We start from the raw sequence: 24,706 nt of genomic DNA on the forward strand, positions 1-24,706 counted from the left end.
GTCAGTCATGGGGCTTGAACTCAGGGCCTGGTCATTTTCCCCTGAGCTCCCTTTTGCTCAAGACTAGCACTTGACCACTTTGAGCCACAGATCCTCTTCTGGTTTTCTGGTGGTTAAGTGGAGATAAGAATCTCATGGACTCTCCTGGGTGGACTGGCTTTGAACCATGATCCTCAGATCCTGGATTACAGGCGTGAGCCACCAATGCCTGCCTGGATTTTCTACTCTCAGTCCTGTCTTGCCTTTTATAGTGGGACAGCTTTTTACTGTATGGACTGTAAACCAAGGAAGAATTCAATCCCAAAGATACCATATCCAACCTCTCTAGAGAGATGGAAGTTCAGAAAAAAGCATCTGGCAATGATGGCTTCTTTATCTATCAGGCTTCATGAAAACTTTGCTTTCAAGTACAGAAAAGCTATCCTTCTTTGTAGGCCCATTTCCTAAGCTCCCGGAGCTTTGGGAGACCCTGATCCATGTAATTATTTGGTAAATCATCATGGGACTTCAATGGAAAGAGGGAGAGAGTTCTTGTAATGGTGGAAGACTCTCTCCCATCCAAATCAAGCAGGAAAATGAGGTTCATGGCTTTCTCAATCCATTTTATCTTGTCATGTCTACCTCATGCTGGTAATTTTATTGGTATAATTGAAAAGGCACCTCTAATGCCAGGTACTAGTGGCTCATGTCTGTAATTCTAGCTTTCTGATTTGCCAAGGGGCACATTGCATTTGCAGCCCAAATGACCTTATTGCCTCTCTATTACTACCTCTATCTTTATTTGTTCCGAAATGAAGGGAAAGCAAACCTTCAGTGCAAAATTTATAGGTAATACTCTCTATGAGAAGAATTTCCTAATTATTTTTTTCATGCTTAATAGTATCATGTGGCAAGTGATACTCATTTTCTACTCAAGGCAATGATATAAGATTTCCTTGTGTTGGAGCTAAAAAGAAAATAGAAGAAAGACAGCTCTTCAGTAAATAGTGCTGGCAAAATTGGCTTAACACCTGTAGAAATAAACTAGATCCTTATATATCACTCTGCACCAGAATCAACTCCAAATGGAACAAAGACCTCAAAGTCAAAGCAAACACCATGAAAACATTACAGGAAGGAATAGGAGAAACTCTAGGGCTCCTTGGCACAGGCCGAAATTTTCTTAATAGTGACCCAGAAACAACAAATCAAAGAAAGGTTGGGCAAATGGGATTGCATGAAACTGCAGAGCTTCTGCATGGCAAAGGACATAGCTAGCAAGATCAATAGAAAGCCCACATATTGGGAGAAGATCTTCACTAGCCATACAATGGATGAGGGTCTCATCTAAAATATACTTAGAACCCAAAAAATTAAATCCCCCAACAACAAATCCTCAAAGAAACAACTGCCCAATAAATAAGTGGGCTAAAGATTTAAAGAGAAACTTCTCTGAAGAGGAAAGAAGGATGGCCAATAGACACATGAAAAAATGCTCAAGTTCTCTAGCCATAAAAGAAATGCAAATCAAAACAACATTGTGATTCCACCTCACCCCAGTTAGAATGGCTATAATCAAGAAATCTAATACCAACAGATCCTGGAGGGGATGTGGCCAAAAGGGAGCCCTACTACATTGTTGGTGGGAGTGTAAACTTGTTCAACCACTTTGGAAAGCAGTATGGAGGTTCCTCAAAAGACTCCACATAGAGCCCCCCTATAACCCAGCAATCCCACTTTTGGGCATTTACCTAAACAATCACAAACAAGGCTATACTAAAGCTACCAGCACAACTATGTTTATCACAGCATTATTCACCATAGCTAAGATATGGAACCAACCCAGATGTCCCTCAGTAGAGGAATGGATCAGGAAAATGTGGTGTGTGTGTGTGTGTGTGTGTGTGTGTGTGTAATGGAATCCTATGCCTCCATCAGAAAGAATGACATTGCCCCATTTGTTAGGAAATGGAAAGACTTGGAAAAAATTATATTAAGTGAAGTAAGCCAGGCCCAAAGAAACATAGGTCCCGTGGTTTCCCTTATTTGCAATGACTAGTATATGTCTAGGACAAGCAGAAAAGGTCAAAAGCTATGTACATGTAACCATATAAGATGATGTTAAGTGAAATGAACCCCAAGATAGGGACACAAGTGTTTTTTCTTTCTTGCTATTGTTTTTAATGTATTTATAATGTACTATGTGATTTTTTTGTTTCTTTTGTATGTTCTTTCCCCATGGTTTAACCCCTGTTTTCACTGTATTTGCTTCTGGTGCCCTGCATCTTGTATATATATATTTCTAATTTGGGGAGGGGAAGGGAAATAACAAAATGCTTAAATAAGGATACAGGTTGATCCATTGTAACAATGAGATATGTATAAGACACGATGTTGAAAATGAACTTTACAACTTTGGCAGGGGAGGGAGGAGCTGTGGAGGTTGGAGGGAAAGGATGGCAGGGGAAAAACAAAGGAGGAAGTAACAATGCTCATTAGGAAATGTACTCATTACCTTACTCATGTAACTGTAACCCCCTTGTACAATATTTTTTACAGTAAAACATATATAAAAAGATTTCCTTGTGTAAAACATTTATGTAAGTAAAAATATGAGATAAACTGGTTCTAGGTGGCTCATGCCTGTAATCCTAGCTACAGGAGGCTGACATCTGGAGGATCATATTTTTAAGCCAGCATAGGCTAAAAAGTCCATGAGATCCTATCTCCAAATAACTAGCAAAAAGCCAGACTGGAATAATGGCTCAAGTGATAGAGGACTAATGTAGCAAGCAAGCTGAGAGACCCCAAGGCCTTGGGTTCCAAACTTCAGTACTGACAAAAATAGAGATAATTTAAAAAATATCACATATACAAGATGAAGTAGACATAGCCTCGAATGGAGGCCACAGGCAGGTGAAGATTAAGAAAGTATTGATGCACTTCTGTCTATCTTTTACGTCTCATCGCATATGTGTTTCTCATTGTGAGGGATTTCAAAGGCTTTGGGGAGTAGATGAAACACCCATTCAACTGAGTTAGTGTCTTTACAATTAGATCTATTTTGTTGAACTTCACAGTCTTTGTGTCTTGCCCTTGTCCTTATAATTTGAAGCTTCCAAGAATTGTTTCCACCAAGTATATGAGTGACTTAATTCTTCCTTGTGACAATTTAACTTCTAAAGTAAGTGACTCACTGGAAAGCAGAAGAGGCTGGATTGTATCCAGGCATTCTAGATTTGAGCCATGTCTGCACCCAAGAGACTATATACAGGCCTTTTCCTATTTCACCAGATAAAGGATCTTATGGCTGATCCAGGAATGGGTCCACCAATGTATCCATGGCTTTTGTCAGAAGATGGCTCGATGCTGCTTTTGCAAGCACTCAGGAAATGTAATCTTGGAGGTGGACTCTTGCCATGGCTGAGAAGGGCTGGGTGATATCTTTAGGAATCCATTCCATTGCCATCTTAGCCTTTACTTTTTCAAATCAAATGGGAATTTAAAAAAAGATATTGGAGTCTGGAGAACATCTGGGTAGCATATTGGTCAGAGAGATCTGTTTCTCTTTTCCTCTTACAGCAAGGAAGTCATCCTCCATTCTTCACAAAATGATTAATGATAGCTCACAGAAGCCAAGAGTGTATGAGCTTTTACTTCACTTTCTTTTTCCCCCCCCCTACCTACCTATCTGTGGACAGATAGGTTCTTCCTGCACATTTTGGCTCAGGACACTCCAAATTCCAAGAATCTCCTGGCCTGGAGATTTTGCTGATGGCCTTCTTTGTCAGCATAGCTGAGCAATTATCTGGTAGACAACACAGAGATTTCTCAAGCATAGAAACCTGTCTTTGCCCCCTTCCGTTTTGCCCCATCTCTGTTCAGTAGAGGCAAATCACAGCCCAGACATACAGGAAGGTACATTCACAAGTGTGTGGTGACCTGACCGCCAGGGCTGACTCATGACTGAGGTCAGGGTCACCTTCTGGGGCCACCTGGCTGCCAGGCAGAGCTGGCTCTCAGCCCCCATCTCAGCCTTTCCTGTGGTGACCAGAAACCTCCCAGCTCACATACTCTCCAGTTCACAAGAACTTTGAGTCGTGGTGTGATTCCATGCAGCAGTTGAGCAGGCTTGGTGTCTTTTCTGCAGGCTTGGTGTCTTTTCTGCAAACAACATGGCATCATCTCTACTCCAACATACTCTGTCACAATCTTGACTTCCATTCTCTCAGTCTCTAGGTTCCTCCACAGTTCCCCTTTTTCCTACTCCCTAGAACAAGCCAGCACCTTCCATGGACCATTACTTCTACATTTTGCCTCCATATTTATAGCTCCATACCCTTTCCTAACTCGTTACATTATTCTTCCTCCTCCTTCTCCTCCTCTCATCACAGACCGAGGTCAAGGGAGGTCTGCTAAGGGGTTTCAATATATAGTCAGGCCCGAGACACCGTTGTACAATAGAGAAGGCACATATCTTTAAGGCGATGGCTCTCTCTGGGAGGGATTGATCTTATTTGTAGCCCATTTGACTATTCAGAGGTGTGAATTCTGAGGCTAAATGAAAAAGGAGTACTCAGCCTAATAACCTCTGACACCCATTCATCCCTAGCTTCCCTCCTTTCTGACTCCTTCCCCAGTCTTGTAGTTTTACACATTTCAGGCTCAATTCTCCCAGCTCCCATTGCTGACACTCTCTCTTTAGGCTCAGAAAAGTCAGATAGAGAGAGGCTTATGCTTATCATCTCTTCTGTCTTTCCTAAGTGTCTGTGACTCTCTGGGAGGTAGAGAGTGGGCGTGACTCATCTGTTCTCCTCACATTCACAATATGGGCCTGGCACATACACACCATTCTATTAGCAGATGGGGAATTAGAAGCACCTGTGGCATGATATTAAGGTTCCAGTAGAGCCCTTTATGACCCTATGCTATGCTCTTCAAGAAAACTTGAAATGGAAGAAGAAGCCACTGGTGAGAAGACAAACAACACAGTGCTTCATTCCAGAGTCTTATCATTCAGTCAGTGTTGACTGAATGCCTTTTCTTTGGCAGAAACTGGTCTGAGGAAGAAAGATACCTGTTTTAAAACTTGGGAGCTTGTTGTCTAGGGGAATGTATACCGGATGCAAGAAATGATAAAATTGAGAAAAAGAGTTAAGAAAAGTATAAATTTATACAAAGAAAATACTAAAAATATTTGGGTTGTATGTATGTATGTATGTACATATATACATATATGTATAATCTATATGTGTTGTATATGTATATATGTGTATCTGGAGAGATATATGTATATATGAAAACAAATGGTACCCACCTCTCTAAGGCATTGTAACCTGGAAGAGGTATGGTTGTATCTGTTTTAGAGCATGGCCATTACTATACTGTTGCAACATGAAACTCGCATGATGCCTGGTCTTATACTATATAACTCTAGAAAGTTGAAATCTGTATTTCTTAGAGAGTTAAGTAGATTTAATAATGAAAAACATTTGTCATTCAAATAAAATATGTGTAAGAGCTATTAAGAAGCTCATGAAGAATGCTACTAAAATGCTAATAAAGTCAACATATTTATGCTTACCAGTTAATCATTACTACATGGCAGTACTAGAGAACAGAATGGTGATCAGGTCCTAGTACTCTCTGAATCATTAATTTCTTTTCATGGCAGAAATACAGAGACAGATTTTGAGCAGGAAAGAGCCTATCTTTCTAGCTACTTTGCTCTCTCTGTGTAACATCTTTCTATATTACAAAGAGGTTATCACATGTTATATTGCTGATGTTATAACATTTCTATAGGTATATTTTCCATTATACTTTCAACTACACACAGAATATAAGTCTTCATGAATACCTGACACTAAATTACATAGAAGTCAGAAATAAGCAATCTTTCACTTAAAGGCAACATATCCCAAAGGTTATAACTTCTCTAGTCACCCACTTACAGAGCTATTTCTGCATCTTCCAATGACTTATAAAATAATCCCTATTGTAGAATGTAAGCAGTATAAATTATAAATGATAACAACAGAACAGCTTCAAGGTAGCTGCCCTTGATGAAGTCTCCATTCATTGAAACACACAGTCTTAGTTATCAACTTTCTTTCAAAAAGCAATTTAAGACTTTTAAAATATATGAATGACAAGTCTGAATTTTTTGAGCTAAAGAGCTGAGGGACAGCACCCAAACCCAGAGTTCAAGCCCTATGACTGACAAAAAAAAGAAAGAAAGAAAATATTAGTGTTGATTCAGGCAAAATCTCTCTAAAGAATCAGGATGGATCACAGGCCAGCATTTAGTCCTGACTACAACTACACTTGACATTCAGAAATGCAATTTAGAATGTGTCCATCAGAAAAGAGTCAGTATGAAGCAGAGTTGGTAAGAAGAGTGTGACAGTCCACCAGTGCCATCTTAACAGTTCACAGAAGAGGTCCTGACAAAATACCTCTGCTTTCTCTTTGTCCCATATAGAGACAGAAATATCATTAAATATGAGATCACCTGGCTAATTCTCTGACTGTACTCAAGGTTAAGCCCACAAAAGGCCTCTAATGACTTAGCTCTTTTTGCAACCTGTCCACAGCTGGTCAGGCTGACTCGAGCATCCATCGCCTTGACAATGAGTTTCCTCGTGTAGAGTGAGCAGATTGGGCAGCTCACTTGATGAATGTCTGCACACACTGTTAGAGTGAGTCAGTGCTTTCGGAACAGGCAACTCTGTAGCTTTGACAAGGAAGAATTTCTGAACCTGACAAGAGAAGGGACAGATTGTAGGCCTCATAAACTGCCCAGGATAATAACTCTCGAAGCCTTGTCGAGCAATCCCTCTGCTTCTTCTGCTCATTGCATTCCCCCCAGGTATGTATGGTTCACGCATTCCTTTTGTGGTGCCCACATGGCCCATCGTGTGGAATTGAGAAGACCCCGTACTTTCCTTGGGAAGCACAAAGAAGGCTAGTGAGAGGATAGTCCTCCTGTAACCTGGTTCAAGAACTCAGGATATTTGATGGACAGCAAATCTTACCGAGGGTTGAGTCATTGCCAAGCATTGAGCGTGGTGGCCATTCCTCAGATATGCTGTTCACCAGAACACTGTTGTATAGCAAGGAAAGCATTAGACTTTGAGTCAATGGGTTTTGCTTCTATGCATCTGTTTAATTACCTGAGTGACCTTGCATGAGACAATTTTTTGGCCCACCAACCATAAGATTAAGGATAATACTACCACCACACAGACTGTTAGTCCGTAAATGAATAAGAAGATATATTATCAACTACAAAGAATTATTAGTTCTGTATTCCAATTTGTGTGAGTGATTTTTGAAACACTAACAAGTTGGAATCTTTTATGTCATAGTAAATACAAGGCTGTATGTATGGAAATGCATTCATTTCTAAAGAGAAGTAAGACAGCAAGAATGCCCTAGTGTTTAAAACTTTATTCCTGACTATTTAACTTAAATAAAAAATCTGATGACTGGGTTTTGTTCTGAATGATTGTTTTGCATGCAAATGAGAGTTTAGTTTCTTTAAGGTATAGTTTCATAAAAGATATTCTTTTTATTTTTATGAAATTTTATTTGTAAATGTAGATAAGTGTTAGTGTGACAATGAATTTATTATAGCTGTCCATAGCATAGGGTGAATCTCAGTTTTTCAGTTGTTTGAAAAACTTACACCTTTGCTTTAACAGCTTGCAAAATTAGAACTATTGTATTGTAAAGGTATTATACAGAGGGGTTGCAGTTACATAAGTAAGGCAATGAGTACATTTTATGTTGAACATTGTTACCTCTTCTTGCAATTTTCTCCCACTTTCTCTTTCCATCTGACTCCCCCTCCCACATACACACCAAGTTATAAAATTCATATAAAAGAGAGTCTTTTGCTTCCACAATTCCAAAGCCTTGGCTAAAACTTCTTCAGTGTAGAAACCTCTAGAATTAGAATGAGGGATTTCCTGGGTTTATTCTTTCCTCTACTATTAAAACACTCCATAAGGAGACAAGCAGTGCATATTTTTCCTCAAATGTGGAGCCTAGATCTAAAAATACAACTGGACATGATAACTTCTACAGGGCTTTCAGCATTTACACACAGTCAGAATCGGGAGGATACTCCCAAAGGTGCAACTTACCTGCATATTTAAAATACTGTGTATCTAAACGAATTCCAGGGAATGGAAACATGTTTTTTTTGTTGCTGTTTGTTTTTGCTTGTATTTGTCTTTTTAAAGGGGGAGGGAGAGAGGGGACAAAAATGGAGGGAGGGAGGTTGAACAAATGCAATCATGATATTTGGTATCTACTATGTGGAAAATGAATTGTAAAACTTGTGGGCGAGAATAGGAGGAGGAAACCAGGGGAAAGCAAAGGAAGGGATGACATTGTCCAAGAAGAATTACCTCACTTACGAAATGGTAACCTCTCTGTACTGCACTTCAACAATAACAATACAATCATATTAAAAAAGTCCTCTAGTTGTTATTGCAGGTTGTGGTTTGGAATTGACTCCAAGGTTTTCTGTAAAAGTTCTGGTATCTAGAACAGAAGGGAAAGTCAGCCAATTTCCTCTCACCCCTTCTTTCTTTGCTGTCCTCTCAACTTGCACTACCTTTGGTATTCTTTGTGTGTGTCAATTATGGGGCTTGAACTCAGGGCCTAGGTGCCATCCCTGAGTTTTTATGCTCAGGTCTAGTGCTTTACCACTTGAGCCACAGCTCCATTTCTGTTTTTTTCCTTTGTTGGTTGTAGGACTTGAACTCAGGGTGCTGTCCCTGAGTCTCTTTGTGCTCAAGGCTAATGTTCTACCTCTTGAGCCACCATGCCACTTCTGGTTTTTGAGTAGTTAATTGGAGATAAGAGTCTCACAGGGACTGTTCCGCCTGGCCTGACTTCAAACCACAATCCCCACATTTCAGCCTCCTGAGTAGCTAGGATTATAGGTATGAGATACTGGTACGCAGCTAACTTTGGTAATTCCCATCAAACCACACCAGTAGCCCCTCTGAGAGTTCCTTGAATTAAAGGAGTTCCTCATTCAACATCTGTCACATGGTGGCTGAATCTTTCCTAGAGAACACCAGTTATTCTCCATATCAGTTTTTGTATCAGTAGCTCACAGCATTTCAGCAGCCTAAAATGATGATTAATACTTGTGACTATCTGGCACTCTGTAATGTTATCCCCCATTTTCCCAAGGCTGGCAAGGACAGGGATGTTGCATTTGTCTTACAAATTCACTGGGACACAGCCAGAGTAAACATGGACTAGAGATTCTATGTAAGGCCAACTCATTAGAATTTTAACCAATTTGCAAGAATAATCTCAATTAGCACAGCTCATTAGATTCTAATTGGATTTTAAGCTTCTCCTTTAACCCAGTAGTCTCAGTGGGGCTCCTGGGGATATATTGCTGGGAATGGATGTCTGCATGGATGTATATGTGTGGACATGCCAAAGAGTTAATTTTCCCACAGCAGGGTGGAGTAATCCAAAGAAAACAAAGGAAGAATCAGGCAGGCTTCACAAAAGCACCGTATGATTGTAAAACACTACTGGACCTAAGTTTAAAAAGGATTCTTTTTATTTCCCTCTTATCACAGCCAAAAGATACTACTGATGCTAATCTGTGCTTAAGACTGGTCAATGGAAATGTGTTTGGAGCCCAGCCACTACTCCCTCATTCCAGGCCAGCCTTAGGTAACATGAGGATGACTTATTCAGTAGTAAGCCAAAATTCTGTCCTGGCTCTCATCCTAGTGAGTGCCTATCATGTGCCTGTAGCCGTGTCTCGGCGCCTCTCTCTCTCAGGAAGGTATTTGTAAAGTGTCCAACCTGGCTTCTTCCAGTTAACTCTTTATGAATTCCATGCCCTTGCTCTTCACTCTCCGTGAAGTGATGCAACTGCTGAATTATGTTGCCTTTGATTGGGAAATTTCATCTCCAGACTCAAGATAGCCACTATGTTTTCCTGCGTTTGATTCCCAGAAGTTTATAGACTTAGAAGAGAAGCCAGGGTCTCACCTGGCAGAACTCTCCATTTATAATAGCATGGCCACATGCCCACTGTCTCTACCTCTAGTCACAGGGGCTGCTGTCTTGCTTTGATTTCTGGAGCTTCACAGAACATGCTGGATCCAGCTTCCCTTCAACAGTCTTTCAGCAACAGCTGACTCCTTTAAAAAGTCTGTTTTTCTTCAGGCAAAGGACTCTTTGGTGGTGCCATTTTGAGGACTTCCTCTACCCTGATATCTAACATTGCTTTGCTTTATTTCCCTCTCTCACTTATATCAAAGGGTTTATAGAAGAGAAGATTCTTATCTTCGGCCCTTACCCTTACAGACAGACAGACAGACAGACAGACAGACAGACACACACACACACACACACACACACACACACACACACACACACAGAGTTCTGTTCAAGGTGGCTTATGATATTTCCAAGCCACTCAATTGGGATGTTGAGCCCAGTTGATGTGGACTCCCCTGTGTATGTTCCCTTCTGCCTAATATTGTATTCTTCTGTGGCTTTCATTCCTCCTCGTCCAAATACCCACTATCCACAGCTTGCCATTTCCCCAATTTTTGCTTCCTTCAGAAATGCGACATTACCGGGCCCCTCTAATATCATGGCCATATTCATGGCTCACTAACAAATGCTCGAGTGAAAAATTTTCTGGCCAGTGTTCTAGGGCAGTGTGCTAGGGCTAAGAAGGATGTGCTAGGGAAGAAAGATATGCTAGGGAAGTGAGGAAAAGGATCATCTACATTTCTCTTCCCAACTAAAAAAAAAAATCTCTCTTTCAGAAGGTTAAAGGGTTAGGTGCACATTGACAGAACATTTGCTTAGCGTATACAAGACCATTGGTTTGGTCCCCATTAGTGAATAAACCAAACCAAACCAACTCCTGAAACAACAACAGCAGTAACAGCAGTAACAACAAATCCTTACTATTTCACTGATTACAGATTAGTCTCTTGCTGAAAACCCACCTAGCCTCTCTGGTCTAGATTTCTATGTCTCTTCTAGAAAAATTTGGACTACATAATTCTAAAAGACTCCTTACCCTTTTGCCCAAACTCCAGACACACTCCATTACATCACCAGCTTCCCATCAGTTCCCCTGAGCTCACCTCTTTATTTCACCTTGGACTGGGCTGTCAAACCTTATTGGAAGCACTCCAGCTCCCTTGCTCTTCCAATTTCAGGGAACTGTACTGTTCGCCACAGAGCTTCTGCCTTAAACAACTCCCACCCTATTTTCCCCCGGTATACATCCTGAGTGAAACCTTCCTTGAACACTAGGCAAGGTTAAGCACCCATGGTATTTACTCTCAGTTATAATTTTGTTTGTCTTTTTAGATGTATTTATGATTACTATTTTGGTTACTGCTTGCCCTCCTCACTAAATTAGAACAGAAATGATCAACATTTACCAAAATATACTATTACCCAGGAACTCTACCTATGATTTTTAATGTTTAAAATAACCATCAGGGAAGATACTGGTATTATCCTTTCATTTACAGATGAAGAAACAAGTAAACAGACAGATTCATTTATTCATGACCACATGCTTTGTACGTGGCGAGCTGCTAAGTAGTTTCATGTTCTTGATTCCTATGCTATCTGTCATAGATACTGTGCTTATATTTACTTCCTGTAGTGGCCTCCACCTCTCACTCTTGGCACAGAAGAGACTTTGGTAAATATGTATTGGCTTCTTAGTTTTTCTTACTTTTTTTTTACTCCTTGTAACAGAAAGAAAGAAAGGAAAGGGACATATGTGTATATAGTATTGTTGTTGGTTAGGATTTTCCCTTACAAGCACCTAATACCTCTGTAGGCAGGCCACAGAACTATCAGGAGAGAAGAGCTGGCAACAGAACTGTGATTTCAAGACTTTGCCTGCAATCTCATTGCTTGCCTTAAAGTCATGGAGCCCTGTTCTATCCATGTCCTACCTGACAATGAGAAACAGCCCTGCAACACTTCTGAAGAAACTCAGTTCCAGAATCATGGAAAGAAATGTCAGGGGAGGTTGCCCAGTGGACGCTGTCCATTTCAGATGTGGTTAAGGGCAGAGTTCCCTCTTGGATTTTCCTAACCTTTCACCCCATCGTGAGTAAGGAGGATGACTCATCAGTAATTTTTGTATTTTCACGATTAAATCAATTCTATTCCTTTGCCATGGAGGGCAAACCACAGCCATGTTGAGTTTGTTAGTACTCAAAGCAGAGGTTGAACAGGATGGGAAGGATAAAGGCAGTCCTTTGGGGGAATCCACATTTGATTTATAGTCTACCCCAGAGGTTAAGGACAAGGGGTTCTGATCACACCCTATTTTATTACATTCAATTATACAAAGTATTTAGTGTAGCTCCAGATTAAGGGGAAGTCACTGTGGATACAGAAATGAATAAAGCAAAAGTTACCTCCCTGGGTGTGTTGTACGGCGATACTTACACACACTATGATATCAGGCTGACTATGCTGGGTCATTTCAGTTAACGGTGATAAAATCCAGGAGATCTTTAAAAGACAGACATGCTGTTTGAGCTCTCCTTAAGGTGATTTGAAGAGAGACAGGAGGAGACAGGGTTGGGTATCCCAGATAAAGGGATGAAATCAATAGAGTTCCGAAAGATTAACTACTTGAAAGCATAGGAGGCTGTTAGCTTTGGAATGGATGCCACATTGGGTAGGAAAGACTGTCCCTGTACAAGTTGAAGAACGCATATTAGGGCTATACTACAGAAGGATTTTACACTGCTACCATATTCATATTCTATAACCTCTGTGGTTTCAAGGCACTCTTAATGTTGAAAAGATAGCATTGAATAAGGCAAATGGCCTTTGTGTGCCGTGTTTACAAGGATGAGAAGCTGAGGCTTTAAGAAGTTAAGTTGGTTGTCCATGATCATGCAGGTAAAGAGTGATTGATACTGGATTTAAACCCTAGGAGATTCTTAGCTCCCGTCTTCATTCCCTTACTTTTTTGATTGTTTTTCTATAGAGTTAGTGCAAGACCAACTGAATTAGAGCTGAGACAGGGCACAGGGATACCTAAGATCCTCAGCTTCATATTCTTTCTGCATTCCTGCACTCGTTCCCTACAACATGGTATAGTTTATTTTGGGTCAGCCACTCAGTGTAAAAGCCAAAAGCAGAAATAGGCTAGGGAAGGAAGAGGCCCTAAAACGATGGAAAAATGATGACAAAAGTAGATGACTTGTCTGATATATGTGCCAATCCTCAATCTCTTTCCTAGGATGAAGTCCAGTTCTAGAGCAAACTGTCATCCAGGGACCTCTGGCCTTCAGCTCTAAGTGGCCTGCCATTAGATGACAGCAGTATGACTCTATGCCCTTTGCTTCTAACTTCATTGACCACATCCGAAAAGACTTTGGAACTTAGTAGACTTGGGTTTTATTCCAATTCCAACATTAATGTGTTTTACTGAAGATGGGATCATTTCTCAACTTCTTTCAGTTTCAATTTCCTCCACTGTCAAGTGGGAATATTTCATACTTAAGTCACAGTGTGGCATAAAGTTATATAAAAATAAAAATTATATATAGGACTTAGCATCATTTTATTTGACCAATAGAAAGTTCTTGATTAATTGTAGTGATGATGACTTGGCTAATAGTTTAGTCCAGTTCTTTTGGTGAAATTAATTTGAGGCAGGTAAAAGAAGGCTGAAGAAGGCAGAGATTTGCGACCAGTCTAAATTTCATTTGATACAAATCCATTGTGAAAGTCTGTAGCTACCTAGAGGTAAATTACTAAGCTGTTATTTCCTTCATAATAGATGTGGAAAAACCTAGTTTAGAAATGTTTACATTTTAAAATAAAGAATAGATTTTAGGAAAGGAACAGAAAGGCACATTCCTATGTGCATCTGATCATTCAGAATAGTATTTATTGAAGTGAACTGCAAGCAATGGAAATAAAAAGTTTTTCCTTTTCTGCTGTTTGTATTTTTTCTCTTTTCAACATCCTTTAGTATATATCTGTTTTGGTTTATTTGTCTATATGTTTTTGGGAGTATAGGAGGAGGCACAGAAATGGAAAGACAAAGGGCAAAAAAATGCAGCAGTGGTCCTCACTGATACCATGTTGAAAATGAAATATACAACTTGTGGGTGGGATAGGAGGGAAATACTGGGAGAGAGGGATGGAAGAGATGACATTTTCCAAGAGGAAATGTACTCTTTGCCTGGCTTATATAACTGTAACTCTGTTGTTTAATATGTTTAATAATAAAAAATACCTTTTATATCCAATATAAATTGGATGATTATTTAAAATTTATTTTTCACCAAGTACAAACAAAATCCATTTTCAATATTATGAGGAAACAGTTTACAAAGCTTTCCTCAAATGTACTGGAAAATCTAGTTGAAATGGATACATTCCCACATCACCTAAACCTACCAAAACTAAGCCAAGAGGATATACGCTATTTAATCAGATCTGTAACAAGTAATGAGAAAACCCAGGACACAGCTGACTTGCACAAGATCTTTAAGAATACTAACACCTATACTCTTCACACTTCTCCAGGAAATAGCAAGCGAGGGACCACTATCAAACTCATTCTATGAAGCCAACATTTTTCATCTCCAAACTAGGCAAGGATTTAACAAGGAAGGGAACTACAGACCAACATCTCTGATGGACAAAAAAATACAAAACTCTTCAATAAAATACTTGCTATTCAAAATTCAACAATGAATCCAAAAATTGTAAACAACTATCAAGTCATTTTTATCTCATAGGTGAAAAGTTCTTTCAATATATGTAAATTAATAAATACAATAAAGTACATAAACAGAATAAAAGACAAGAATCACATGATTATCTCTGCAGAAAAAGCCTTTACTAGCTTCTAATATCCTTTTATGATAAAGATGCTGAAGAAGCTAAGAAGAAACATACCTTATTATAACAATGGATATTTGTGTCATATCTATACCTCATATTAAACTATCTGATGAAAAATGGAAACTAATTTATCTATAATCAGGAATAAGACAAAGGTGTCCACCCTCTCTACTCTTACTCAATATTGTACAGGAATTCTTAGCAATAAAGCAATAGGAAAATAAAGGGGTCCAAATAGGGAAGGAAGTCAAAGTACCCTTATATGCAGATGATATGATTTTATATCAAAAGGACCTTACCGACTCCACCACAAAGCTCCTAGTACTGACTTTGGCAAAGTAGCAGGATATAAAAGCAGTACACAGGCTGATCGCTGGGCCGCGTCCCAATATGGGGTCTTCAACTTCTTTGTCCCAGACTCCAGACCCTGTCGCTCCACCTCCTGAAGCTGCTACAACCTCTGCCAACCAGGTGCCTGCAGATACAGCCAAAGCACCGACCCCTCCTGTGCCAGCTCCCTTATTTAATAACTGCTGGAGCTGTACCTTGCTTTCTGGGTCTGGGCTGTGGGTGGCGGGCACCTATGTGTACCTGTGGTGTGGAGGCCCATGAAGCTGGGGCATGCCCCGGGGCACAGATGGTCGTCAGCATCATCATTACCTGTTGGGGTGTAGTTATCCTGGTAGACCCAAAAGGAAAGGCTTACTGCATTGCTTGAAGGTAACACCAGTGACTTTGTCATCATGTATCCCTGACTTCATGACACACGGATCAAGCGTGGGATTTATGGATGTTCTGGATAGACACATGGACATGGATGTTTGTCACTATTGTGGATACTGATAAGACTAAATAGACAGTGAAAACGGTTGTCACTCTTTGGATACTATGAGTGTATTTTTTTTCTCCGATTACATGAAAACCATTAAATCATTTAGAGAAGAAAATGGTTCCATGCGTTACCAGAAGAAGAAAGGTACGATTTCATTTATACTCAAATATATCAAAATTATTTAAAAAAGGTATCAAAATGGAAGAAATTATAAACCAGTAGAAATAAGTTGTTTTAATATAGGTTTCCATTTTTTCCAGGAGTACAGAGATTTGAACTGAGGCCCATCACTTGGCTTGTTTGTTGACATTTTACCATTTTAACCATGCTTTCAGCCTGCTTTTTGATATGTTTTGGAAGATGGATTCTCATGGACTTTTCTGACCAGGCTGGCTTCAAACTGCAATCCTCAGTATTTCAACCTCCTGAGTAGCATTGGAGGTAAAACCACCAGCACCTTGGTTCTTTCAAGGCATTTTTAAATTCTTCACCTCATGCGACTGCAGAGCTAGTCTGATTTAGTATTTAATGGGTAAAACTTAAAATAGTCCAGGTGATTTTATTGGGGTCATTTTGCAAGTCAGAGATGGAGTTAGGAATGTCTAGTTATTCTAGTCTTTGAGAAGGGTAGTATGGTTCTAAGAAGGCAAGAATTAACATTTTTGAAACATTCATAGGTATCAACATACAAGACTTAAATACCAAAATGGTTGAGATAAATTCAAAGCTTTTAGTAAGATGAAAGCCTTTGATTATTTTCCCACAACCATCACAAACGTTCTTGTGATGGAATGGAGATGCTTTGGGGATAAGGGTTCAATATTTATTCATTCCTATGAGAAGTTATGCTTGCTGTTGGTGTTTTGCTCTGAAGTACTGTAGTTTTTATGTAAAAGCATGTTTAGTTTTTTTTTCTGAAAGCAAAGGTACTTCTTTCTGTTAAACTGCCAGTCGTAGTGTTTAATGAAATGTTCAGTAGCCAGTACCCTGAAGGCTGAAAAACTGAAACACTTGGATTTATTTGTCTCATCAGTGTCCAAAAATGAGTCCATGAACAAAATGGCAAGATTTATTGAAGAAAAGATAAACAGAGCTCTCACTAGAGAGGGGCTCCTACTGAAGGTTAATGCATGGGACTAATTGTGTTGGTGTTAATAAAGTATCTCTGTGAAAGATATAAAACCCAGTACCCAAAGATCACTAGATTTTCTGTATACAAACAAAAAATCAGATAAGAAAGAAATTAGGGGAATAGCTCTGTTTACTATAGCCTCAAAATTTAATCAATCAAACACCTTAGGAATAAACCTAAGAAAGAGGTGAAAGATCTCTACAATAAAAACTATAAAACTTTGAAGAAAGAATCTGAAGAAGGATAGAAAGATCTCCCATGTTCATGGACTGGTAGAATTAATATCATGAAAATTGCCACTGGCGATTGAAAAATTCAGTGCAATGTCATTCTTCACAAAGATAGAGAAAACAGTCCAAAAATTCATATGGAACCACAAAGACCATCAAAAACAAAAATTCTAGTTAAATAAAAACAAGGTTCCAAAAATACCCCAATATTGGAGGTATCACAGTTTCAGACTTCACACTGCTACAGAGCCATTGTAGCAAAAGCAGCTTGGTACTGGCACAAAAACAGACTGGAAGACCAGTGGAATAGACTAGAAGATCCAGAAAGGAACCCACAAACCTACCACCATCTTATTTTTGACAAAGGATCCAAATGCATATATTGGATAAAAGACAGCCTCTTCAGCAAATGGTGTTGGAAAAACTGGATATCCATATTCAAGAAGGCTAGAACTGAATCTCTAACACCTTGTACTAATTAATATCAATTCAAAATCAATCAAAGATATCAGTGTAAGACCCGAAACCTGAAATCACAACAAAGCAGTAGAGGAAACACTGGAGCTCACTGGTGAAGGCAAGAACCTCCTGTGTAGAAATCTAGGAGCTCAGCAAACAGGACAGAGAATTGGCAAAATTGCATCAAGCTAAAAAAGTCTGTGTGTACAGGATACAGTTATTTAGCTAAACAAAAATCAGGCTACAGAATGTGAATAGATCTTTTCCAGCTATCCATCTGACAAGAATCTAATAACCAAAATATATAAAGCGCTCAAACAAATCCAAATGCAAAGAATCAACAACTCAATTATTAAATGGGCAAAGGACCTAAATAGATAAAAATCACAAGTACATGTGGCCAACAAATACATGAAGTAATATGGAACATCCCCAGCCCGGAAGGAAATGCAAATCAAAACCATGTCAAGATTTGGTGACAACTGTCATCATCAAGAATATGAGAAACAACAAATGCTGGCAAGAATGTCAGAAAGAGGAAACCCTAATATATGTTAGTGGGAATACATTAGCAAAACCACTGTGGAAATCAGTATGGCGATACCTCAAAAACTAAACAAAGAATTACCAGAACTACCAAAAAAGCCACTCCTCCTTGGCATTTATCGGAAAGACTGCATGACCGAATATAACAAAGGCATCTGCACACCTGTGTTCATTGCAGCACTGGTCAACAACAGTGAAGATACAGAAACAGCTCAGGTGTCCTACAATGAGACAGTCACACTGAAAGAAGTAATCCAGGCCCAGAAAGAAAAAGGGCATATGCTTTCTCTCATATGTGGGTGTCAGACTCAAAATACCTGTCAGGTGCCTATACAGACAACCAAGTTGACTGAAGGACAGTATATATGGGAGTGCAACTGCATAGAGTAAAAGCCATTTGAACTATTAACAGGCAGTTTAATGAAATGAATACCAGAAAGCTGAAACATGTTTTAAACGAAGAGAGGGCTAGTGGGACTGGTGTGGATGAATAGAAAGGGAATGGTGGCTAAATATAGTCAACACTCAATGTATTTATGTGAAAACAGAGAAGAAAAACTCGATGTGATGTGGCAGAAGGGATAGGTGGGAGGAGAGAGAAAGATGAAAGCGGTGACTTTGATGAAGCACTAGCCATAGAACTGGGCATGTTAGATTGTGAGTCTCTTGTACAACCACCTTACAATTAAAAATAAAATATACTTTCCACTTTATCATAGTACCCCCAAATACAAAAACAAATTAATATTAAAGATGATTACATGTTCTAAAATTACCTTTCTCAATTTTCTTAGAGCACACAATGATTTTAAATGGCTTTTCTTTTTTGCTACTATGAAGGTTTGAATTCAGCCTTATGTTTGTTCAGTTTGTGTTTTGACCGCTTGAGCCACAACTCTGTCAAGATTTTTGCTGGTTATTTTAGGATATTATCTAAGGGACTTTTCTGATGAGGCTAGCTCTGAACTGTAAACCATTTAGATTTCAGCCTCCTGAGTAGATAGACTAACAAGTGTGAGCCACCAGCACCTGGTTCGGTATCTATTTTTGATACCCATTGATCTAATTTTACCTGAATTCCATAACTCCTTATTTTATTTTTATCCTCTCGCCTTTTAAAATTTTATTTTTAGGATATATTGTTTGGAGATTCAAACAGCTAAGTCATTGTTAATTCAGTTTTAGGAAAATAATTTTACAAAAGGAAGATAAAGAAGAAAAACATCTAAAACCCCATAAACATAACAAAACACAACCCACAACCACAAACCACAACCCTCAATTCCTGCACCCAGACTTAGTCTTAGATACCAAGAAGACCAACTTCAAAGCGATGACTGTAGTGTTTTGGTTGGCATTGATGATGAAGCCACTTCGTTGCACATGAAGTCAGCTACACCTATCCCTCACATATTTATCCCTTCAGTGCTTATAGCTGAGAGTGTGCTCACAACCCTTCCATGGTCTCAGAGTTACTGTTATTTCAGATAGTAAAGGACTGCTATTTAGTCCTAATTTCATCATGTTTTAGAAGTTAGCACATCATTTCAGGTGCATTTTAATTGTACGATATGAGAGGCTTCATTGTATATTCCCATATATGCATATAGTGATATACTTTGATGGTATTCATTCCATTATTCTTTCTTATTCTTGTTGCCCTATCCCCTGAAAACATCTTTCTTGCAGTTTTCAAAAGAGTTTCATTATGACCTTTTGATACCTGCATACAGTGTACTTGGATGATGTCTTTTCTCCTGTCCCCTCTTTCTCTGCCTTCCACTGATTCATTCCGGTAGTCCTTCGTTTATGTTCATGGTGATTTTTCTCTATATCTAGCTTCTGCATATGAGTGAAAACAAGCACTAGCCTCATGCTTATAATCAGACTCAGTCTGTGACTCAGTTTCCTCATCTGTAGTGTGGGTGTCTATTATGAGCATTAAATTAATTAAACTATGTATATCCTTTATAATGATAATGTTACATTCACATACAAGTGATTATTATTCTTTGTGAAATTCTATTGCTAAACTATTTTTTTCTCCCAAAGTGGTGATAGTTACTTTTAATAGCTCTTGGAATCATTTGAAATTGGAAAAACACATATCAACTTTATTTTGAGACATCCCAATAGTTGGGTGATTAAATTATATTTGAGAACCATTTAAAACATTCCCACTTAGCTGATTTTAAAAACAAAGATTCCAGTGAACTCTAAAGAAGTTTTAGCCTCTTTAATGATTATTGTTGAACCAACTTGGAGTTACTTATACATTCATGTTGATTATGAAGCTTATCTCCAATAACTCAAAAATGTGGGACATCCAGATGATTTGTCTGTTGAAGCAGTGTAGAAGAATAAGAATTCAAGGGCTTGAGTACAGCTCAATGGCAGAATCCTTGTGTAGCATGTGAATATCTCTGTGCTTAATCCCTAGAACAACAAAATTGAAACAACTAAAAAAATAAAGGGAAGGAAGAAGGGAAAGATGGAAGAAGGAAGGAAAGAATGAAAGAAGGAAAAAGGAAGGAAGAAAGGAAAAAAATAACAATCCCTTCCAATACAATACAATAAGACAGAAGAATTCCAGTGGGTTCCAGGTACCAGTTAGGAACAGGACAAAACAAAGGCTAGGCATGAGCTATGAAAGATGATGTGATGTATTCAAGTTAGTTTGCTTGAAACTGTCTACCAGTAGCAGATTATAAGACGTTGTGACTCATGATATTTTTGCATAACTCTTGTATCAATAATCATATGACTTAGATCTTCCCTATTGCTCTCTTAAAAGTGAATGTCCCAGGTTTTATCAAGGCTGAACATTGCTTATAGATGGAATTCAGCTGGTTTCACTGGGGACCAGGTTCTTAGACATTGGCAGCTAACGTCTGTATTTTCTTTTCTTCAAATATCACATTGTGACAATCCTATGAAGAAAATGTTCAGCAAATGAATTGTAGTTTATTTGATAATTTTTTATTTTATATATTTTAAAGTTCATTTTTGTGCTTTAACAATGGTTTCTTGTTTCCAAGTTTACTGTTACCTTTCTGTCTGTTCTCATGACACATGAAAGCTTTCAACTTGGAAGAAAAGAACCGTCTAAATTCAGTGAATTATTATCATTATTATTAGCCAAGACAAATGAAAAGCAGTTAACAGAGTATTTCTTGTCTTACTAATGGTATTCAATTAAGGAAATTGGTTATTTGCATTCTCTGTAGCTATGGAATAACTGAGACATAGCATAATACAATGAGAATTTAAGACATATGTTACTGAGACCAAATGACAACATCATGTCTCTGAAGAGCAATGAATGGTAAACTAATGGGACACAAAGACATCGACTTCTTCAATGAAACATCATGCTTGATTTTGTGAAGTTATCTGTTTATTTAGTTTTTAAAAAATGATCTATTGTAATAGACCATGTCATCTGATCTATGTAATCTGGCAATCATGGAGTTGCCTTGTAGAACGAATTCTGACATTATCTTTTACAGGTGCATGTGGGGAAAAAAAAGATTTTGGTCTTTACAGCCAAGAGAGCACATTAACAAGCAGTAAGTAATTAACATTTTTTTCATGCAATATAACTTACAGTCACCCACAGAGGATGATGGGTAGTTGTTAGTATAATACAATTGAATTGCAATAGCAGTGGTTAAACAGCTTAACTTGTCTTACACTTCAGAGTGGCTTGTGAAGGCTGTGGCTGTGAATGTGCCATCTGCATCTTTTGTAGGGAAATAGCTGCCAGTCTTAAAACTTAGGCATTTTACCTAACCTCTCAGAGGTTCAGTCTATGTATAATGCATATGATGGAATATAGGTTCTGGCTCAAGTAAGTAGACAACAAAATCATAGTAAAGAAGTTGATGGTGTTTTGGCACCAAACTTGAACCATCTGTTTGAATAGGCCCAGGAAACATTTCTCAACCATTGGTCTCTGGATTCCACTGGCAGGAGTTGGGCCTCAGCCACAGCTCTGACTCATATGTTAGGAATTTGGTGGCGGCTCACAGTCTCTTCTCTGGAGAAAGGCCTGCATCACATTCTGTATGTATTTTGAGTATTTTGAGTGCAGTATATATATAGGACTTTGGTCATTTTGTACCCTTTTAAAAAATTCTTACCCCCTCCTTTGAATCCTTAATAGTCTCCCTTTGACTTTAATGTCTTTTCCTTTTATTTTCTAAATTCCACATTTAAGAGAAAACATGAAATACCTGTCTTATTGAGATGGCCTATTTTGCTTAATCTGATAACCTCCAGCTCCATCTATTTTCCTTCAAACAACGTTATTTTACTCAGCTTAATGGCTAAATAAAACTGTACCGTGTGTATGTAGATATATGTGTATATATATATATATATACACATAACATACATGCTATTTTCTTTATATAGACTGAGTATAATGTATAGCACAGTAATATACATGGATATGAAGGTATCTCTATAGTAAGCTGATTTTTAACTCCTTCAGATCTATACTCAGGAGTAGTATAAGTGGATCATATACTGATTTCCATAGCAGCTAAACTAATTTATATTCCCACCAACAGTGTATAAGGGCTCCCTCACCCCATCCTTGCTTGTGTGCTCTTTATATTTTATTGACCCTAGCCTTTGGGGTAATGTGGAATATTAGTGTAGTTTGTATTTGCATTTCCCTGTTGGCTAAAAGATATTGGATATTTTTTTTCATGTATTCAATAAGCATTTCTGCTCAAGTCAGATCAATTCAACATCTTCTCTGAGCAGAACTCCAAGGCATTATTTGTCATAACCTACTGTTTATATATGCCTTTCTAAACAAATGTTCTTGGAATCACAAACAAATATCAGCAATGCAAAATTGCACTGCTTGAAGTGTGAGTGGCTGTGTCATTTTTGGTTTCACCTACATACATCACCTTCCTTCACTTGTAGTTGTATACTGTTTTTAATACTACTGGAATAGATGACATTGGAACAGCAATAAAATTTCTGTAAGGTAACTTCCTGCAAAGTGAAAGGCAATGTATGCACAAAATTCATCTTAAACTTTCTTGGGAACAAAAACAAAAACGGGAGCCACTAATTCTTAAATGTAGTTCAGCCCAAAGTAGGATTATTGTTTATGTACACGTAAACAACTTGAAGTTGTGTTGGAAATTCTAGACTGAACAGGAAGTCAGCAGTCAAATGTATGAACAGAAATTCCATTTCTTTCTTCTTATTTCCATACCTATTTCAAAATAAATAGTTGTAAATGAAATTCATAGAGCATAAGTCGTTTGAGATCCTGCATGTCTATGTATATTTCAATAGTCCATTAGTTCCACACAGCTCTCTTCACACAAAGTATTGGTGTGAGATCACTGAGTGCTTTGGCTCTGTGGCGCTGTGACTTTAAGGGGAGGGGCTCACTCTATCAGAATTCTGAATTTGCTTTTTGGTAGACTGAAATTCTGCTGTTTCCTGATTCATCGTTGGCCCTCAAAAATATCTATTGAATGAATTGAAGAATGCAATAAAATGAGTCAAGTCACTGAAAAAAAAACTTTGATGGGCATTCAAGCCAAAACTTAATGAGAAATAGCCTAACAGTGGACACAGATGTTAGGGCCTTGGCGGGTTATTGTCCTTGCACACGTGTGATTATGGGAACATGAGCCTATAGAAATTCTTCATGGGTTTAGATCATAATTTCTCTGGAATTATGGGAGCCCTTGGGGCTTTCTCTTAAATCCACAGAGCAAACAATATGTGGAATTGAGGGTACTCATTCGGAGAAATTCATAATCTGATTAATTTAAAAGAAGGTAAATATGTATACTTACCAGATACAATGTTGTCTTTGCCTCATTGATCAGATTCACTTGTTAGGATTGACTCATCTCCTAACCACTTTACATATGACAGAATTAATTCTAGCTCTTTCATCTTCAAAATCTAATTTATGCACACTGGGCTCAATCAATTTCTCATCTTAGATTTATGATTTCAAGCTACGTGGAATAGATTTGTAAGCTGAATCTAGGGTTTTGTTTTGTTTTCTTTCTTTGTTTGCTTTTAATTTTTGCACTGGAGATGGTTACAAAAATTCTTCTGTGTCATATAAAGTTTACAGAGCACCAAGAGAGCGTATTTCTTGTGAGTTTAGAGATCTGATTTCTCAGATGCTCCCTGACAAAAGCTTCTGTGGGCAAATAAGTCTTACTTAGATGATGTAAGAGAATTAGTGTTGGAATTAAAATTGTTTTTAGCTCTTGGTAATGTATGTGTAATAGACCTATGAGTCTCTATCTCTTAAAATCTATTCCACTTGAATATAATCTTTAACTACTATTGATTAATGTCAAAGTTATTTATCTGGTTACATGAAGAAATGAGTTGCTTAAAGTTTCACAGGTAGTACTTAAATGTAAAGTAGAAAATAATGTTAAGGGCATGATTTGATGAAAAATGATAAAAAGAAGTGAATTCTGTTTTCTTAAGGAAAACATAGTGAATTCACTAGCTTTCCTTTGGTGCCCCAGAGTTATCATTACTGATATTGTACAGTATTATAACAATATCCTAACCTTAAAAACATATGTTTGGGACTCTGTCCTCAGATTATTT

This window comes from Dipodomys ordii, unplaced genomic scaffold (assembly GCF_000151885.1).
Source record: "Dipodomys ordii isolate 6190 unplaced genomic scaffold, Dord_2.0 Scaffold67, whole genome shotgun sequence".
Lineage (NCBI taxonomy): Eukaryota > Metazoa > Chordata > Mammalia > Rodentia > Heteromyidae > Dipodomys > Dipodomys ordii.